General features: G+C 34.6%; 1 pseudogene; it reads left to right on the forward strand.

Annotated features, from left to right (window-relative positions):
• The first annotated feature begins 6,832 nt into the window (after nt 1-6,832).
• LOC148547713 (uncharacterized) lies at nt 6,833-10,650 on the forward strand (annotated as a pseudogene).
• Nucleotides 10,651-22,609: the final 11,959 nt, after the last annotated feature.

Consider the following 22,609-nt stretch of genomic DNA (forward strand, 5'->3'; position numbering starts at 1 on the left):
TTATTAGTGATGGCGGTAGTCACTTTTGCAACAAACAAATGGAGAAACTCCTCCACAAGTATGGAGTAATTCACAAAGTAGCCACACCTTACCATCCTCAGACTAATGGCCAAGCTGAACTTGCAAATAGAGAATTAAAGAAGATTCTAGAGAAAACAGTGGGAATCACAAGGAAAGATTGGGCTAGAAAGCTAGAGGATGCATTGTGGGCGTATAGGACAGCTTTTAAAACTCCTATTGGCAAGTCACCCTTCCAGCTATTGTATGGCAAATCTTGCCACCTCCCTGTAGAGCTTAAACACAGAGCTTTCTGGGCCACTAAACTCCTCAACCTTGATCCCCAAGCTGCAGGAGAAAAAAGGTTGTTACAACTAAATGAACTGGATGAATTTAGACTGGAAGCTTATGAAAGTGCAAAGATATACAAGGAGAGAGCTAAGAAGTGGCATGACAAGAAGATCACAAAGAAGGAATTCAAGCCAGGACAGCAAGTGCTCCTGTATAATTCGAGGCTTAAAATCTTCCCTGGCAAACTGAAGTCTAAGTGGACTGGCCCATACTTGGTGACAAAGATTTTTCCCTATGGGAATATTGAACTACTAGATGAGGCAACGAAGAATCAATTCACTGTAAACGGTCATAGAGCAAAGCTGTACTTGGGAGGACAATGGGTTAAGGAAAAAGAGGTTCAACACCTACAGCCCTCTTAAAAAGAATTGAAATGTGTCAAGCTAGTGACAATAAAAGAGCACTTGTTGGGAGGCAACCCAACCTGAGGTAGTTTTCTTTTCATAGTTATTTCAATAAAAAGGTTAAATGATTGGTATGTATTGCAAGGAGCTAAGTTTGGTGTTTCACACCAAAACAAATTAAGGGAGAATAAAGGATCCTAAGTTTGGTGTCCCACCAAAATCTCACTTAAAAGCACATTCTCACTTTCTACATAAAGGGTTACTAGCTCCAAGCAATCTGATAAATCATTTAAGCATTGTCTGTTTCTAGTTTTTAGTTTTATTACCTTTAGCAAAGACTTAGGCTTTCACATATGGTTATGCATAAGAAACATGGCAAGAGACTAAGTTTGGTGTTCACACACCAAAGTAAGTTCAAACGCCTACAAGAAAGTCTTGCACACTAACCAGTCATCTAAGGGTTTGAGAAACAAGCAACTTCCATTAACACTGTAGAAATTCAATCACTCTCTTGGGAGGACTACACACTATTAGCTGAGAGAAAGAAGAAGAAGCCACCAAGAGGTTGTATTGTCACTTAACTCCATCAGCATTGAATTACTCTAAATTGGAAGTGTGAATATGCCCATTTTAACAGTAACTGTTAGTGTAGTAGTCTTTGCATTATGTTTATTTCTTTTAAAATAAATAGGCTAGTTTATGTGTGTGCTTGTGTGTTTATCTTCACTTGACAAGAAGTATGTATTGTCCCCTGCATCTTTAAATTCAATAAAAGAACAGTTTGAATGTGAAGTGAAATGGTCTCTGTTAGATAGAAGTGGAATAAAAGTAAGTGGTGGTATGTGTGTGATTGTATAATAGCTCACTTTTAGTGAATAAAGAGCTAGGATATCTCCTTCTAAGTAAAGAGTGGCTTACTGTCTAGGAATCTCAATTGAATTAAATTCCTTGGTTAGAAAGAAAAACAAAAAGAAGGAAAGAACAAAGAGAGCCAAAAAGTGGCAAAACAAAAGAAAAACAAAAAGAAACAAAGCTGGACACCAATAGCTTGAACCTTAAAATATATGCCTGTGATGTCTTTGTACTAGGATCTGCTTGGATTAGTAAGCTCTTAGGAGTGCCTCAACACTTGGTGACTTGGGTTAACTAATCCGGGATCATCAGCTGAAAGTCCACTATCAAGAGCAACCTAACTACAAGGCATTTAGTAGCCCAAAGAGGTGCTGGGCATCAATATTTTAAGAAGGAATGTGAGCCAAGTGTCTATGGTGAATAATGTGTCAAGTATAAAGAAAAGAAAATGAACTTGCTACACATGACACTCAAATAAAGCTTTTGAATAAAGTAATAGCCAAGGATAAAGGAATAAGGAGAGGTCATAGCAGTATGTCACTTGAAGCTTGAAGGAGACTTTCTAGGCCTAGGAGTCAATAAGAAGTGAGTATTTGCATATCCACATAAAACCCCATGAACTATCAATAATACTCTGCTAGCATGAACTTCCTCTTCCATTTCATTCTTTCTTCTTAAAAATTCATTTCTTGCTTGGGGACAAGCAATCTTTAAGTTTGGTGTTGTGATGACAAGTCATCCTAGCCTATTTTAGCTAGTCTTTTTCTTTAGTTTTCATTAGAATTATGCACCTTCTTGAGCTACAAGCAAGCTAATTGAGTAGATTTTCATGTTTCCCTTGATTGAACCAACCATATATGAATTTATGCCATTTCATGAGGTTTTATGCTATATTTGTTGCATATTATGAAAGAATGAATATCTCATGATTTTGAGCATAGCTTTGATAAGTTTGGTTGATTAATGATAGGTGAAGAAAGCTTGGAGAAAGGTTGAAGCAAAGAGGAATGGCTAGAAGTGAAGAGAGGACAATGGAATAAGTGAAATTGAACCAGGAGGCATGAAGTTAGCCCCAACGTTAGCCCGCTAACTTGGAGGCTAACGTTAGGCATGAAGATTACTCCCTGGGCTCCCCACGTTTGAGCCAACGTTAGCCCCCTAACTTGGAGGCTAACGTTGGCAAGAGAAACTTCTTCCCTGGGCACCAACGTTTGCGCCAACGTTAGACCCCTAACTTGGGGGCTAACGTTGGCACATGAACATTCAAGGAAGAGGCAAAAGTTAGCCCCAACGTTAGCCCCCTAACTTGGAGGCTAACGTTGGAACTTGAGAGTTTCTCCCCTGGGCACCAACGTTTGCGCCAATGTTAGCCCCCTAACTTGGAGGCTAACGTTGGCACATGAATCACAAAGGGGGAAGGGCCAACGTTTGCGCCAACGTTAGCCCCCTAACTTGGAGGCTAACGTTGGCGCCACTAGCACTAAACAAGGCCAACGTTAGGGTCAAAGTTAGACCCCTAACGTTGGCACCAACGTCCATACCAGAAGAATTTGGCTTGCTGCTGTGAAAAGTTGGAGCCAAAGTTAGACCCCTAACTTTGGCTCAAACGTTAGGTCCAACTATGGCTAACTTCAAAACCGGTTCAATTGGTTCACTTTGGTTCTTCTTCAAACTTCAAGAGCAATCAACCAAGGCCTCTTTCAACCCAATTCCACCAAGAACAAAGGCCCAACTCAAGGCTTGAAGATCATTTTGGAAAGTGTATAAATAGGATAGAATTCAAGTTATTCGGGAGCTTTCCTTTTGGAATTTTCATAATAGTTTTCGGAGAGCTTTTTAGTGAACTTTAATTTCTTTGTTTTCATTGCTTTCAATTTTAATTTACATTTGTCTTGGATCTTAGATTGGAGAATTGAAGAAATTCTGTTTCAATCTCAATCTTGGATCTCTCTGTTTCTTTACTGTTAATTGAATTTCATTTCCGGTTAATTGCTCTTCATCTCTTTTCTTTGCAATTTACAATTCTCTTGCAATTGATCTTGTTGGATCTAGGAAGGCATTGGGATCTAGACTTGGCTTTCTAGTCTCTGGGTCCTGAGATCTAAATTTCCCATTTCAATTCCCTGTTTACTGCTTTCTATGTTCATTTACTTTTCTGCTTCATATCCGATTCAATCCCAATTCCCTTTCCCTCTTCTGTTTGATGCAATTTAATTTTTCCTTGTTTAATTTCTGCAAATCCACATCCCAATCCCCTTTACATTTCAAGCAATTTACATTCCTTGCACTTTAAGATTCCGCAATTTACATTTCTTGCACTTTACGTTTCTGCCATTTAATTTCTTGTTCTTTAAGTTTCAGCAATTTATTTCTTGTTCTCTTTACTTCAATGCAATTTAATTCTGCAAGTCACAAAACCATCAACCAAATCTTGATTCGCTTGACTAAATCAACCACTAAACTAAAATTGCTCAATCCTTCAATCTCTGTGGGATCGACCTCACTTCCGTGAGTTTTTATTACTTGATACGACCCGGTACACTTGCCGGTTAGTTTTGGGTGTTTTGGGAGAAATTTATTTTTCCTCCAAAATATCCCATCAAGTTTTTGGCGCCGTTGCCGGGGATTGATTAGATTGACAATGATTAAGTGAGGTGGTGATCTAGATCAAGCACTTTTTCTTTATTTTTCTCTAATTTTGATTAACCCACTAACTGTTTGATTTTTTGCTTAAACTAACTAACACTTCAATCTGGCAGTAAATTGAAGTGTCACTGGTTTTGTGCATTCCTCATGCTCTGCTTGCATGTCAGGTACAAGAAGAACCATACTCAATTTTCATGAACAAGACGAAAGAACTCTCAGGAGGTTAAGAAGAGCTGAAAGAGGGAAAAATATTATTGAAGAAGAGGAATCAGACGAAGAATTCCACGAGATGGAAGGAGATACATCTAATCCAGAAGGAGGAGTCAATAATCAACCACAACAGCGGAGAGTATTGGCTTCCTATACCTTTGCAAATGCTAGACATTGTGGAAGCAGCATTCTCACCCCTAATGTCAATGCAAATAACTTTGAACTGAAGCCACAACTCATCACATTGGTCCAGAACAATTGCTCATTTGGGGGAGGACCATTGGAGGATCCAAATCAACATCTTTCTACCTTCTTAAGGATCTGTGACACTGTCAAATCCAATGGCGTGAATCCTGAAACCTACAAGCTTCTGCTGTTCCCGTTCTCATTAAGGGATAAGGCTGCACAATGGCTTGAAACTTTTCCCCAAGGAAGTATCACTAGTTGGGATGACTTGGTGACTAAATTTCTAGCCAAATTCTATCCACCCCAAAGAGTCATCAGGCTGAAAACTGAGGTGCAGACATTCACACAATTAGATGCCGAATCCTTGTATGAAGCATGGGAGAGGTACAAAGCCTTAATCAGAAAGTGTCCTCCAGAGATGTCCAATATCGCTGGATGTATCCAATAGAAAGGTGTGGATAATTATATATATTAGATTTAAATTGTAGGTTCAGTCCATTTTCATAAATAGTCGAATAATATTAACTTATGTTATAGGTATTTATGCACTTTAAAATCATATGTTCGAAATCAAGCATGTCCAGAAGGTTCTATAGCAGAGGAATATATTTCAAATGAGTATTTAGCATTTTGCTCACTATATATAGAAGGTGGGGATTCAAGATCTTATTGGTCAACAAAAAATAAAATGAAGATTGAGCATGAGGCTGATCAAGAAAGATACCTTTTTCCTTCTATTGGGAAGCCATTTGGCAAAGAAGAAGCATTTCTAATAGATGATAAAACATGGTTGCAAACCCATCGATATGTGCTCTTCAATTGTGCTTCTAAAGTGGTTAAAGATTATAAAAAGTAAGTGATCATCTAGCTCTCTTTATTGTTTACCATATATAACATTATTAGTGACATATATATGGGTCACATGTACAGTGAACATATTAGTGAGATCAAGAGAACACATCGCAAGCGTTGCCTTTCTCCACATCAACTTGATCGCTTGCATTTTAATTCATTTCATGAATGGTTCAAGGATGAAGTAAGTAAAAGATTTAATTATTATTTTTTGGTTAATATCATGTTACTTTCTCAAAAGTTTATAGCTTCTATATTATTTTCTGATTAGATTAACAAGTTGGATATCACACTTGGTACCCAAAGTGATATAAGAACCCTTTCACGAGGTCCAAGTTACATTGCAAGACGATTCAAAGGTTTTGATTTGAACAATGGGTATCGATTTCGAACAAAGAAGCATGAAGAGTCCAAGGCAACATAAAATTCTGGTGTCATGGTTGTCTCAAAGGTGATTAGCTATGCAAGTGCAAGTGACAATGCTCCTAAGTCGGAAAATATCAATTATTATGGAAGATTGGCTGATATTATAGAGTTAAATTACTTTGAAGAATTTAAGGTTGTCCTGTTTAAATGTGACTGGGTTGACATAACCAAAGGTAGAGGAGTTAAGAAAGATGACTTGGGTTTCACACTAGTGAACTTTTCATGCTTAATACATACCGGTGATCAAGAGAGTGATGAACCTTTTATATTTGCAAACCAAGCTCAACAAGTGATATTTGTGAAAGATCCTCATGATCATGAATGGTTTATCCCTAGACTAATTATTCCTCGAGACATATATAATATGGGAGAAAAGAAAATCATGCAGTTTGAGCAATTAATGCAAAATGATAATGGTGACTTAATTTTGTTAGAGGAAATTCGTCAATTTGAGGATGGGAATAATGATTGGGTTAGAAGTGGGTTTAATGGTATAGTAATTGATCATGGACATTCACCAAATCAAACTGATAACAATTCTGAGTAAGTTAGGTAATATTTTGAGAACTCTTACATTTTGCATTCTCATTTTCTGCATTTTTCTTATTTTTATTTATTAATTTTATATTTTTTTATTTAGAGAGGTGTACCAAATGACTTGCATTTTTCTGCACATGCTCGTTTAGGGAGGTGTTGGTACACGCATGGAGAAGCAGATGCAGCACTTACTTTGATATGTAGCTCTTACTTTAATGTTTTGAATTTTGACCTTTGAGTTTGAAGGATCTTTTATGTCTTAAGATTGGTTACTTATTCTGTTCATTAATGTTGACCTAGGGAGTTTATATGTTATTTTATCTTTTTCTTTTCTCCATCATGAAATGACATTCATGTTAGTAAGAATCTGATTTCTCTGATAAAGCTGGTATAATATAACTTGATTCACTTTATCCTTGTCCTGCTATTACATGGAAGCTTTGGAAACTCAGGTTAGAATCTTTGGGTTCTATTTTTTGATAATTTTTTCTCTTTTCCAAAATCTGTTTTTTGTTTTGTTTTGTTAAATGTAAAGGTTTTATACTTTAATTTCTATTGACTTTGTAGGATATGGATGCATCAAAGAAGAACTATAAAAAGTCAAATATTGAAGGAAACAGTTTGAGAAATAATTTAAAGTCAAATAAAAAGGAGAAACATAAGAAGAGAAAGAGAAGGCATGAAATTGATAGGGAAGCTACAAGGAATTCGGAAGAAGAGGGCTTCACCAGTAGAAAAAAGAAGAGAAAGAGATTGCAAGAAATCAGTGCTTCAATGGCAAGCAAAAGACACAAACTTATTGAGGATAATGATCTTGAGAGTTCTATCTCAAGTACAGATTTAAGAGTGCCTAAAAAGAGTCGTGTCAGATTTGTTGAAGAGGAAAATTATGCTGATGAAGTGCTGCCTTTTATGGAGCAACTATTGAATGATAAGGATTTGTCTCAAACTCCCAATATTTCTAATAGTATAAATTCTGAGCAAGATGAAGAATTAGGTGATATTATTATTGCTTTAAATATGATATCATTATATTTTCATATTTCTTTTCACTGAATAATTGCATTTTTTTGTTAGGTCATCTAGAGGCAAAGAGGGTTAGAGGACCTACATTGTTGAAAAAAATTTGGAACATGCCTCATGAAAAGACAATTGATGTGTAATTTAATAACCGCAACCAAGCTATAAGAAAAGAAGGCAGAAAACTTGCTAGTTTTCTTGGTATTCTAGCTAGAACTCTTTCAATAATGCCTTTAAACATAGATGACTGGAGATGAAATAAGTTGCTGAAAATTGTGAGGGTAAGAATTTATTATTCTTAATGGATTCTAATTTAATTTAATTTGATTCATTAAGAAATTGCTTGAACATTTTGTAGAAGAAGTTTTCAATCCCAATACATGGTGAGGAATTTGTAAAAAGATCAATTGGGAAGAAATGGAAAGATTATAAATGTGACTTAAAGGTATATATTTGGGACCGTACAAAACCAAAGATGTTTTATTAAAGAATAAACCAGAACGAATCCTAAGAGATCGATGGATTGGTCTTGTCTCATATTGGTTCTCTGATAAAGCAAAGGTACTTTGAAAGACTTAACTAACATGTAAATATAAGATAAATATTATTACTGAATCTGATAAGGGTTGTCTTCATTTGTTTTATTAGCATTTTCTTATTTTTTAATTCTAATTCTGCCATAACTGCAGCAAATTATTTAGGCCAAAGTAGATTCCATGAACATGCATGGAGAAATAGAACTTACTATTTTACTGTATAGATATAGAAAATAGAAAAATAGAGAAATAATGGCATGTGTGTGTAATAGTGTATTTTACTAATCCAGAATGTGTTATGATAGAAACGTACCCAAGAAAATAGGATTAATAGGGCAAAGCAAAAAATGCCTCACACGGGAGGATCCAAAATCATTGCAACATTGATGGATGAACTGGTACTTATGCGTAATTTTTATTTCAGATATTTTATAAAACAACGCACTGTTTTTTTTTTCTAGAATGATTAGCAACGCAGTACAGTATATATAATATGTGAACACTGAAAATTTTTCCTTTTTGAACATTTGCACATTTGCACTTCTCTTTTGACTTTGTCATTTTGTTAGGCCAAGGATGGAATCGAACCTTCAAGAGCAGAGATTTTTTTTCAAAATTCATAAAAAGCATAAGGATGGTAGACCATTAGATGAGAAGTCTGCAAAAGTAGTGGTAAAATTTATGAATTTGTATCTTCTTCTTGTTGTGATTGAAAAGTATAAAAGAATTAAATCATGCATTTAGTTCTAAAATAGGAATATACATATATCCTCCTTTTTAGCTTCACTCAATTGTAACATTTAGTTTTTCCTATATAGGAACTAATTGAAGAGAAGTTGGACAATGGCGAGCTATCTAATAAAGAATCTAGTAATGGTGTTGCTTGGGAAGGAGATGTTCATTCTCAAGTATTGGGAAGTGATAGAAGTGGTTACGTACGTGGTTTAGGACTTAGTCCAACACCTTTTTTATTGTGAGGTAATAAATCATCATATGGTAAATTTGCTTCAGATGCTTTAGCTAATGAGGTTGCTCAAAAATTACAACAAGAAATAAAGGTGCTAAAGGAAAAAGATGAAGAAGAAATGAAGTTGATGAAAGAAAATCAAAATAAAATGTTTGCTGAATTATCTTTTATGCGACAAGTTTTGTGTAAGTTTGTTTCAACAAGTTCATCTATGACTCAAGATTTCAATGAAAATTCTTTTATGCAGGTAATTTTTGAAATTTGAAATTTTTTCTCGTAAACTGTTTTTTTATTTGATATTACTGCATTTATTAGGTTCTTGATGCTAATAGTGGTCATGAATTAGCACCATCCAACATTTAAAATTAGATTCGATGCTAATAGTTATTTTCTTGAAAGATTATATCTTTATCTATTATTGTTTGAATCCAGCACTAATTAACTAATACCATACATAATATTATACCAACTGCTCATTAAGATTACTTTTCTTTTTTTGTTTGCTTTCCTTTAATGTATGTTTATAAATCATTATACAAAACATCTCCATCCATAAAATTCTTTTACTAAGTGTATATGTATAAATTCTGAACATGTCTATGCAAGGGAGTGGTGTTTGAATTGAATTTGAAGTGGCATGTATTGAGGGTATAAATTACGGTATAGGAATAGTTGTCATTCATTTTTAGGTGGCTTTATTGAAATTGGAAATATGGTTCTGGGCAATGTGCTGATAGTGAATGTGAGCATATGAAATTGTGAATTGTGACTTGCAACAATGAGCATGAGAGGAATGGTGGGCAGCTTTTATGGTGCTGGATGTTATAGACTTAGATATTGTAAAAGTGAGTGGAATTGTATAAGATTTGAATTGCAATTTGATAAATAGCGAGACTTAAACCAAGTGTAGCCAGTGAAGTTTTTGAAATGTGAACACGGTGAATGAAAAATTATGTTTCAAATATGCTGTTTCAGTGTTTTGCCAACACATAAAAAAGGGGTCAATGATTTTTGTTCTTATTCCCTTTAGATTATTGAAACAAAGGTTTATAACTTGATTCAAAATATAAGCAAAAATAGTTAAACACCTTGTAAAGTAATAAACTGAATCTCAAACACCTTTTCTTTTTTCATTTTTCCAAAACTTGTAAGTGAACCAATTGTTTCCTTCGTTAACTGGCTAACATGTTGGTGCATATCTATTCATTTTGATGTTTAATAGACATTGGAATTTATGAATTTTGTGGCATTTGGTATAACAGAATGGATAAAAAGTCGAGTGATAGATCTAACTATTAGTTTACTTCACCCAGATATAACTCAACCACTGCTTCAAGGATTTTTTTCGTAAACTTAAAAGTAGGAATAGCAACATAACATATCCACAGATACCTAACTCGTCCCTACTCGATCCAAGCAGGTAATTACACGACTCTGTGTGGAGTGGGTTTTCATCGTGGTGGATTCTTGAGCGGGAGATAAGGGGGGAATGAGTTTTGAGTGTGCACCCTCCGCCTATTTCTTTTGACATTGTATGACTCTTGTTTTTCAAATTTAATTTATATTTGGATGGTGTTTATAGTTTTATGAATTTAAAATAAGCATTGGAACATTAACTGAACTTAAATTTCAATTTGTTATATATGCAGATGGTGTTATAGGAATTGGCATCACTGCAACTGTTGTGGGACTCATAGTTGGTGGCCTTGCTGCAGCATTGGCCTAGAAGAATTGAGCATATTTTGGCTTCTTTTTTTATTTTCTGCAAAAAGTATTTAAAGTCAATGAAATGACAAAGAAACCTCTATTATGTATTGACAAATACTGCTTTTAATATTCTAGTTTGTCAAAAGGAGCATTTTAATAAAAAGCTTATTTCAAATTTTCCTGGTCAAAATTCAAATGCAAATCATCATCATCATCATCATCATCATCATCATCATCATCATCATCATTATTATTTTTTATAGAAAAAAATATAGATTGTTAGTTCTAATAAAGTGAGTATAATTAAAAAAAATCTTTAAGATTTTAGCGGTAATAGTAATGGCAGCTAAAAGTGAATAATATTATAATTTTAGAATTTTTTAGCAGCCATATAAATTGCCGGTAAAATGGATTTTAGCGGAAATAGTAATGGCATCTAAAAGTGAACAATATTGCAATCTTAGAATTACTTTTAGTGGCCATATAAATTGTCAAGAAAATGGCCGCTAAAAGTTATATACTTTTGCGGCCATTAAAACAGTCTTTACCGGCAAATGTTATAATGGCCACTAAAACCTTTTAGCGACGAAGCATAAGACAGCTAATGTCAAATTACCAGCAAAATGTATTAGCGGCTATTTTTATTGCCGCTAAAAGCAAAATAAATGGCCGCTAAAAGTGATTATTTTTGTAGTGGCTCTATGTGGTTCTGTACTGAGAGAGAAGGTTGAAATACCAGGTGTTGTACAGTGGTACCTTCTTTATCTGAGAGAGACTGAGGGTTGGAGATCTTAAACAAGAGATAATCCTCCCATAGCCTCAGAACTAGCTCTCCCTTTTTCACATCTATCGAGGCCTTAGCAGTGGCTAGGAAAGGCCTTCCAAGGATGATGGAGTTATCTCTGTCCTCCCTAGTGTCTAGTATCACAAAGTCTGCAGGGAGGTAAAGGTCTTCCACCTTCACAAGGACGTTTTCCACCATGCCATATGCCCTTTATAGGGACTTGTCTGCCATCTCCAATGAGATCTTGGCAGGCTGCACCTCTTGAATTCCTAGCTTCTTCATCACAGAGAGAGGCATGAGGTTGATGCTTGAGCTAAGGTCGCATAATGCCTTCTCGAAGGTGGTGGTCCCTATAGTGCAGGGAATCAGGAAGCTTTCGGGATCCGACAACTTCTGAGATAGCTTCTTCTGAACTAAGGCACTGCAATCCTTGGTCAGTACCACAGTCTCATCTCCCCTTAAGGCCTTTTTTTCAGAGATCATGCTCTTTAAACTCGCCATAGATGGGGGATTCTTCTCCAACACCTTTGCAAAAGAGATGGTGAATTGCAGTTTCCTGAGAACTACTAAGAATTGAGCAAGTTGCTCATCATCAGGCTCCTGTTGCACGCTTGGAAAGGGTCGTTCTTTAGGCTCCTCCTTCTTCATTGTGGTGTGCATGGGGACATTCTTGGGCTCCTTCTGAGCTCGGATTTCCTTCAGTTCCTCAGTAGCAGGCTCCTTCAGTTTGGCCTCTCCCTCCATAGTGAGGGCCTTGTACTCTTCCTTTGGATTCACTTCAGTGTTGCTGGAAAGAGTAATGGAGGGAATTTCTGGGATCCTCTTGCTCAGCTGACCAATCTGTATCTCCGAATTTCTAATAGAAGACCTAGTTTCTGCGATGAAACTGTGCGTGGCCTTAGAGAGGTTGGAGACAATGGTAGCCAGGTCAGAGAGGCTCTGTATGGGAGTCTCCATCTGCTGCTGAGAGGGTTGGAATGGCTTGTTGTTGAACCTATTCTAGTTCGTTCCACACTGATTACTGTTGAATCTTTTTTTGAAGCCTCTGTTGATCTCTCCACCCAAAGTTAGGGTGCCTCCTTCATCCTTGATTAAAAGTATTCGAATAGAGATTGTTGTTGGAGGGTCTGGAGGAGTTCCCCATGTAGTTCACCTCCTCCATTGTGGTCCAGGTGTTATCACCAGTGTCCACTTCATATGCTATCTCTGGGGAGTAAGCAGCTGAGCTCTGTACCTCATTTAAGTGCTGAGAGATCATATTGATCTGTTGGGACATTAGTTTATTCTAAGCCAGAATGGCATCCAGAGTGCTAACCTCCATGACTCCTTTCTTCTGAGACACCCCAGTGTTCACAGGGTTCCTCTCAGAAGTGTACACGTGTTGGTTGTTAGCAACCATTTCTATAAGCTCCTGAGCCTCCTCAGGCGTCTTTTTCATGTAAAGTGAGCCACCAGCAGAATGGTCCAATGACATCTTGGACATCTCAGAGAGACCATCATAGAAGATCTATAGCATGGTCCATTCTAAGATCATGTCAGGAGGACATCTCCTGACCAACTGCTTGTATCTCTTCCAAGTTTCATAGAGGGATTCTCCCTCTTTCTGTCTGAAGGTCTGGACTTCCACCCTAAGCTTGCTCAGCTTATGAGGTGGAAAGAAATTGGTCAAGAATCCATTGACCACCTTTTCCCATGTATCTAGGCTCTCCTTAGGCTGAGAATCCAGCCATAACCTTGCTCTGTCCCTTATAGCAAAGGGAAAAAGCATGAGATTGTATACCTTTGGGTTTACTCCATTCGTCTTGATAGTGTCACAGATCTGCAGGAAATCAGAGATGTATTCGTTGGGGTCCTCCTACGAGAGTCCATGAAATTAGCAATTCTATTGTACTAGAGTGACTAGTTGAGGCTTAAGCTCAATTATTTGCGTCAATGGCAGGTATGGAGATGCTGCACCCATAGAAGTCAAAATTGGGTGCAGTATAAGATCCAAGGACCTTTCTTATGTCTCCTCCAGCGTTTGGATTAGCTGCCATTGTTGTCTTCAGCTTCTTGCTCATGAGATTCTGTAAGGTTCCTTCCTACTCTTTGAGCTTACTGCAGATGCCTCCTTAGGGTCCTCTCAGATTCAGGATCAAGATTAAGAAGAGATTTTTTATCCTTATTCCTGCTCATAAACAAAAAGAAAGAATCCAAGAAGAGAAAAAGAAAGGAGTCTCTATGTCAGAGTATAGAGAGCTCCTAGTGAGAGACTTAGATAAAGAGAAAAGAAAATAAAGGTGTCTTTTATTAAAAAGAGTTTTCAAAAATAAAGAGAGAGAATTAATTTGAAAATTTTCAAAAAAGATGAAAGAGAAAGAAGTAGAAGATTTTCGAAAAAGAAGAGAGAGAAAGAGGTTAGAAGGTTTTGAAAAAGAGGAAAGAGAAAGAAGAATTAAAGAGACACCAAACTTTTAAAATTAAAATAAGATAAAACAAACAAGTAACTAACTAGATTTGAAATTAAATTTTAAAGATTTGATTTTGAAAATTTTTGAAATTTGAAAAGAAAAAGTCAAACAAAGATTTTGAAATTTAAGTTTGAAAGAAAGAAAAACTAACAAACTACTAAACTTTTAAAATTTGAATTTAAAATAAGATAAGATAACAAAATTTTGAAATCAAAGAAAAAGATAAGATAAAGATTAAAGATTAAGTAAGATAAGTTTTAAAGAATTTTAATTTAAACAAAAAGATTGCTAAAGAGACACCAAACTTAAAATTTGAAAAAGAATTAAAAGATTTCCAAAAAAGACTCTCTCTTTTTTTTAAGAATGAATTAAAAAGAAAAGACAAACACTAGATGGGCGCCAAACTTAAAAATTCTGAAATCAAAGATACAAATTTCAAAAATTTAAAAAGAAAAAACACTAAAAGACACCAAACTTAAAAATTTTGAAATCAGACAAGGAAAAACACAAAGATTTCGAACAAGAAGAAAGAAAACAAGAACAATTTTTTAAAAAATCAAAAGGAAAAATCAACAAAAACCAAAAGGATACCAAACTTAAAAATTGACACAAGACTCAAACAAAAGAAAAAGATGGCTAAATATAAAAGTTTTTGAAAAATTTTAAGAAAAGAAAACAAGAAACACGATTAAAAGAAAAACTGGTAAAGGTACCTAATCTAAGGAGCAAGATAACCGATAGCTTGTCAATCTTGAACAATCCCTGACAACGGCATCAAAAACTTGGTGCATGAAATTTTAACTCACACAACTGAACCGGCAAGTGCACCGGTTCGTCCAAGTAATACCTCAAGTGAGTGAGGGTCGATCCCACGAGGATTGTTAGATTAAGCAAGCAATAGTTATCTTGCTGGACTTAGTTAGGCAAATAGAACAGATAGTGGTTGTTGTAGGTGCATAAAACAGAATAATAAAAAAAGTAATACCGAATTGGTGTAGAAACAATGATGGGAAATCAGTTAAGGCCTTAGAGATGCTTGTTCTTCCGGATTAATACTTCTTATTGACTACTTTAACAATGAGTGATTCATTCAATGGCAAGGCTATAAGTGATTAAAGCTGGGGCTAGTGGTCATTAATCTCCTCTAATCCACATCAAATGCCGGTGCTAATGGTCATTCAATCTGAATGAGGGTGAAGCTCACGCAATTCAATCTCTGGTGATCCTACTCAAAACGCCACAGACAAGGTCAAATCTTCCAGATCGGAGAATGATGCTCATTATTCTAGTCTTAACGCCACAGAGACCTCAATTACCCATGACTAACGAGATTTCATATCACGTATCCCAATTAGCCCAGATAACTTGTTGGAACATGTGATGTATTCTCAAGCTGTAGCTCAATACTATCCGGCTAAGGCTTCGCAAGAGTTCATATAGAATAAGGGGTCATACTCTGGTTCCACCTCAGATTCGTAAAGATGAAGAACGACAATACATCATAAAATGGAATCAAACATATATTAAAGTAGAAAAGTAATGATATTAATCCATAGGAATGAACAGAGCTCCTATCCTTAACTTAGGAGGTTTTGTTGCTCATACTTTACAGAGAAAATAGAAATAATGTCTGATCTTCCGGAAGAAGATCCTAAACATGGGTTATCTTCTCCTATATATACTAATCTAGACCTAAAAAGATATTAATAATAATTAAAAATTACAAAAATGTAATAGACTAAGCTAAGGAGTGCGAAAATCCACTTCTGGGCCTACTTGGTGAGTGTTTGGGCTGAGCTTGGCGTCCAACTTGGGTGAGTGGGCGTTGAACACCCACTAGGGGGTGTCCATGCTGCCTTGTGCTCCTTTGGTGGCGTTGAACGCTTGGGCGTTCAACGCTGGCCTTGGTCCTTCTTGGGCGTTGAACGCCAGAGAGGGGGTACATTGGGCGTTCAATGCCCATTTTGGGCAGTCATTTCCAAAGAAAAATATAAACTATTATATATTGTTGGAAAGCCTTGGAAGTTAGCTTTTCAAAGCCGTTGAGAGCTCATTAATTGGACCTCTGTAGCTTAAAATGACTCCACGAACCTTCCACCCAATTTTCCGATGTAACAAGAGAAAGACTCACTCAACCTCACTTGTCCACACCATGATTCCATTATGAAATCAAAAAGTGCTTTGACACTCTTCTAATCTCTCTATATGATGACTACAATAGTTTAGGATGTATTTATAACCCATTATTAGGTTAAAGTAACAAAAACCCTTAAGCCCACTAACATAAAAGCATAATCTAGTAATTAAATAAATAAAATTAAAATACATCAAATTAAATTGAACATTCTAAAATACAAACTAATAACTTCTAAATAATATTTGAACTCTTCATATCACGAACATTTGAAGCACGTATCACTTATTAACTTAGTGGCTTAATAGTTTGAGTTGGATGTGGCATCTTCTCATCTTATGTTCTCTCATTTGGTTCCTCTTCGAAGTTTACTCTCCAGTAGTTTAGAGCTCCCCATGGTGGTCGAACAAGTAGTATTAGAACTGATGGTTAATTAGTCTGGTGGTTAAGGAGTATTCAAAGTGAAGCATCAAAAAACTTCCCAACAAGGATAGTCCAGGTGGCGTGTCCCGCAGTGTGGTGTGGCAATGTGATGGACAAATACTCAAATATAGTGATAGCTAGAAAGAGGAGGAGTTGATGTACTCGATATGGTGGCTCATACTTGAGGGAGAGATTGTTAAGTAGTAAGGGTGAGGAGTGTAATAAATTAGTCTCACATCAGACAAAACACAGAGAAGTGAGGAGTTTATAAGATGAAAAATTCATTAACTTGATGTCTAAAGGTTTAATCGAGTTGGATGTGCATGACATCTTCTTATCTTATACTCTCTCACTTGAGTTGGATGTGTTTCCTTCTATCAGTTTAAATTTAAAAAAAAAAAGTGATATCATGACAAAAATAAAAACACTATTATACAGGTACCTATTACTATTTAGCAAAGGCCAGACTGTTAATAACTCATTGCTAAAATGGAGGAAGTTTTTTTTTGAGGAAAAACATTGTTGACGGCTTGATGTCGGTACCACATTAGCACAATTTTGTCGGTACTACTAAAGTGATATCATGAGCGTGTTGGGTTTACTGACAACCTAATTTATCTCCATTTATTTTCAATTATATAAATAAGCTACTGATGATGACTAGACTATCAGTAACATAATTGAATTATTTCATAAAAACTTACCCATGGCTTGACCATCGGTGAACGATGACATTAAAAATCATGTTAAATTAAAACTCGTTAAAATATTACCAAGCCAAAGCCATCAGTAATGGAGTATAAAATTAAATTCCAGCTTTAAATGCTAAATAGACTGTTCCCGGTCCAAGCATTGGTAAACTAAAAAAATTAAAATGAATTTTTTGCATATTTAATGGTGATTTTTTCGATACCCAACTAATTTGAGGGTATTACATACTCTTCTTATATGTTTTAATTAAATGGTGATAAGTGTATTCATTAATTCTAATCATCAAATGAATTTTTAATTTTTAAAAATTAAAAATAATGAATTTAATACATGTATTAAATATTTTATATATACATAACTTAATTTTAACTCTGGTTAAATCAAATCACCATACATGGTAAACTTTAAATAAATTATTAAAAAAAAAGAAAAAGAATTAGAATTAGACCGTTAAAAAGAGGGAAGAACATAGAACCCTAATCCTTTTCATCTAATTTCGTCTTCTTCTCTTTTCTATATTCACAGAAGGAGAGATTTTGGCGGTAGAGTTTTTATCTCCTTCCCCAACTCTATTTCTCTTCTAGTCTTCTGCTTCGTTGCTCTCTTCTCTTCCCTCGCTTGACTAAATGGTTGAATGATTAGATACTTCGTATAGTAGCTAGAGTTCGTTTTGGTAGATATATATAGCTGCTAGAGTTATTTGTGCTATATGTGTTGTTTAAAAATATTTTTGAATATAAATTTTCAAAATTATTCCTTGTCAATACTTCAATCCGCAAGTTCAGAATTTAGTTTGATTGTTTAGAGGCATATTCATTTACCTCATCTATTTTGAAGCCTTATTATCTTTGATTTTCTTTTCCCAATTTTTTCTCCTTTAGTAGAAATACTATTTCATTAATTTAGAATTACCAAAACAAAGAGTACTTCAAAGTGTAGTAGAAAAAAAAATTAATAGTAACAATTCTTAATAATCGTACAACATAGATACAGGTTATAGCTCATATAAATATTCTGGTATTGATGATTATAATCTCCTATTTATGATTTATTAGTTTATACTTGATTATATAGATGTGATGTTCATTTCGAGCGGCTTAACAAATCAATAAAAATTGGTACACAAATTTACCAGAAACAGAGCACTTAATGTGAAGTATTTGTAATATTTACTTGAATAAAATTTGCTTTGAACATACAGGTTTAAATTAGTTATGTAATAGTGATCATTGTTGAGTTAAAATTATTGTAGATGTGATCTTTTGTAATTACTTGTTAATAATCCTACAACATATATAGATACAGGTTATAGCTCATATATAATTTCAGGAATTGATGATTATAAGCGCCTGTTTATGAATTCTTAATTTATACTTGATTTTATAGGTACAAAGTAGAATTAGTTCATTTTTAATATTATACAAATTAATTAAAAATAGAAGAGCTAGTTAACATATTTCATGATATATAATTCTTTAGATTATAATTACCCTAAAAAACATATACTGTCAAATCTAAATATACTAGTTCAGAATAGTTATTGTGAGATGCTGTATTGAATAAGAGGTCTTCTTATGTTTTTTAGGTACTAAATAGGAGTTATGTATAAATAAGAACTGGCTCATGTACTAAACTAATATTGAGCAATATAGTTTTTAATGGAAAGTTTTGAAAAATCTAAGCTGCTGTTTTATAACTTTGAAAACTAAATATTGCTTAAAACTATCGTCATGAACTTATAAACAACTTAAAATTAATTAATACATAAGTGCGTTTATGCAAATTTTTCTTATGTATATCTACATTTGTTTACTATTAGTTAATAATTTTTTGATTACATTGATTGATTGTGTATTATTATTTATTGTGATAATATTTTTTTTTACTATTCAAATTTTTTTACATGCAATTGAATAGTATTGTGCTCATACATTTTTTTGACATTTTATGTTAATAATAGACTTACAACACAAGTATGGGGAGCGTTCACAAAAATTCAACAAAGAGTTCTATTGAATTTGATGATTTGAGTTTTGAGTATAGTGGTTCAAGTGAAGAAAATGATATAAATATATCTCAAAAGAAGGGTACAATTGATGAAGCTATGAAAATGGTTAATCGTGGAGATGGATTTGGTGAAGTTGAGAAGAAGTTAACTGAGTTGACCAAGGATGACATTTGGGGTATTGAGCATGATAGTGTAGAGCAGTGTGTTCAATTCTACAAAAATTATGCCAATGTACATGGTTTTGTTGCAAGGTGTGATGAAAAGGGTTATGATTTCAACGGCAACCTTAACATGAGACAAATGGTTTGTAATAGAGAGGGTACACGGAGAAAGAAGTATCTGGAGATGGAGAATAAGAAAAGAGACCACAGGCCGATAACACGTGTAATGTGTCAAGCCAGAATTAGATTTCACTATGATATGAAATTGAGGAAGTGGAAAGTCACTGCATTTGAAGAGACTCACAATCATGACCTTATCCCACCTAAATATATACAATTTGTCCCTGCATATCGCGTAATGACCGAGGCCGACGAAGCACAAGCCAACAGTCTGCATGATTTGGTTGTGGCTTGCTAGCAGATAAGAAGCATCACGGTCAGACATGCATATTTGGTTGTGGCTTGCTAGCATATGAGAAGCATGAGACATATGTATTAGTTTTGAAGATTTTTCTTGAAATAATGGGTAATAAACATCCAACAGCAGTGGTGACAGATGGTGATCTTGCAATGAGAGGAGCAATTAGAGAGGTGATGCCAAATGCAACGCACCGACTTTGTGCGTGGCATTTACATTGCAATGCGTGTGAAGCTATCAAAAATTTTGAGTTCCTTCATGGATTGAAGCACCTTATGTACGGGAATTTTTTTCCGGATGAGTTTGAAGATAAAGGGCATCAATTAGTATCAAAATTCAAGCTTTCTGAAAATGAATGGGTGAAAAAAACATACGAGATCAAAAGGATGTGGGCTTCTGCATATTTGAACAACACGTTTTTTGGTTGAATTAGGACTACGTCACAATGTGAAGGAATTCATTCGTTGATAAAGCACTATATTGGTAAAAAATGTTATCTTTTGGATTTGATGCATAATCTTAACGAGGCAGTGAGGCAATATCGGACAAATGAGCTATTATCTGATTTTAAGTCATTGTTCTCAAGTCCAGTTTTAACTACATGTTTCGAAGACATCGAAAAGGAAGCAGCCAATATTTTTACCCATAATATGTTTAAAGAGGTAAGGAATGAGATACTAGAAGCGAGTAAACTAAACGTTGTCGGCCATTCAAATAATGGTAACAAAATTGAGGTGAGAATGAACAAATATCAAGAGCCGGCTATTGAATATAAGGTTCGGTATGATAGAAGTACTAACAACTTTGCTTGTGATTGTCGATTATTTGAGAGCTGTGGTATCCCTTGTTCCCATATTTTTTGTACTATGAGACATGACCATATTAGCATTATTCCTAATACTCTTATTCACAAGAGGTGGACGAAAGATCCTAAAAAAGAATACATTAGTTCACTTACCGCCGAGGATATTGAATCTGAAAAGATTGCTGGTGTTAGGTACGGTGCTCTAGCGACGCTTTGTTTTACACTATGCGATAAAGCATCGAAACATCGAGATGACTTCATGGAAATCAGAGAAGCCATTTTTGGATTGATTATGAAACTCCATAAAAGACACAATCCAAATGAGAAGCTTCCTTCTACCGCCAACTTGGTAGGTGACCCAAGTGTTGTGAAGACAAAAGGAGCCCCACGACAAACAACCAAGACTGCTAAGGCCCGTACGTGTTCGCATTGTAAACAGATTGGTCATACGGTTCGTAGGTGTCCAAAACTATATGGTGGAGAATGCTCACTAAGTTTGAACGAAGAAAAATTGAATACTGACAATGACCAATCAAGTACAGAATCAAATGGTGTTACGGTAATATCTATTCTTAATTTTTCTTTGTTTAGGGTACATTCTTTTCTGTACTACTTATTTCTTTTAAAATTTATGTGTTGTTGGAATATATTGTATTACAGGATATGTCTGATGAGGAAACAATACACCAATGTAACGAAAAACGTAGTGATTTATTTGAAAATATCCAGAAAAAAGTGAATAAGCCTCTTGTCCAATCTACAGAAGTTCAAAGCAACTACTACAACGATAACAGAACAGAAAAGCCTAGTGCACAAACAAAAATAAATGCACCTGAAGCTGCTTTTGAGGTATATAACTGTGTATTATAAAATAATTTGAACTGCAAGAGATTTTTTGATAGTTTTTTATATTTTTGCATGTAGGACACAAAGAATGATAGAATTTCAAGTGTCCAAAAGAGTAATAAAAGAAAGCGGTTAGATAATAATCGCATCGAAAAGGTTAGTTTGCCATGTTGTATTCTCATGTATTGATGAAATAATGTATAAAAAATGTTTTTAATAATTTATTTTTTTGATATTTATTTAGCAGAGTAGAAAACCAAATAAAGAAGATCATCAAGAAGTGTCCACCGAAATTGGAACTTATGGTGCTATATCCTCTACAAAGGGTTTTGAGAATTTTCAATACATGAGTGGATTACCTATATACCCTAGTTTTAATGGATATCCCATGCCACCTTGTTATTCATACAGTGGAGGTGGAACACCCATGTTCCAGATAAATCCATCACACGCTAATGTACCAAATTACTACGATTATTGGAATGCAAGAGTTCAAGATTTTAACAAGAAGAAGATATAATGCATTCGTCAATAATTATAAGTTGTGACTTGTGTTCGCTATGGAAGTGTATTACTGTACTCCAAACAAATTTTATGTTTTGCCCCCAATTTATTAACCCTCAATATTCTCTACCTTACTCTCTGTCTGTCTTTCTACATAATTTCATTTGGTTGAAACCCTTTGCATATGGAACCTAGTCCAATTGCATGTTGAAAAACATGTTCAATGAAAATTTTTTTGACATTGATAATAGATTTTTATGATTGAATCCATATCTTATCTATCAATACAATAGTTTTTATATTGATTTGTGGTTTATCACTAAAAATAAATTTGTTTATTTTCATAATATAAGTGAAATAGTAAAAACTTAGAGATGGTCATATGAAGAAGATAAAGAAATTCTTAAAAAATATTATTAATCACATGGGGAGAAAGCCTTTAATAATTAATTCACAATAAACTAAAAACATGAAAAAGAATCATTACAGTTTACAAAGTTCTATCAAATAATATATTTTATTAGCGAGGATTAAAAATACAACTTTGTATGATAAAACATAAAAGTAATAAAACCAGGAAAACTTGCTATGTGGGTAAAGTTTTAAAGAGCATTGATTTAAATTATATTTCAAATTTTATGTGCTTAATATCTTTTATTATTAATGTAATTATTAATTAATGTTTTAAAATACTATGATACTTGGGCTTCTGGCCGTTTAAAAGTAAACTAAAA

This window comes from Arachis ipaensis, chromosome B8 (assembly GCF_059453495.1).
Source record: "Arachis ipaensis isolate K30076 ecotype BB chromosome B8, ASM5945349v1, whole genome shotgun sequence".
Taxonomy (NCBI): Eukaryota; Viridiplantae; Streptophyta; class Magnoliopsida; order Fabales; family Fabaceae; genus Arachis; species Arachis ipaensis.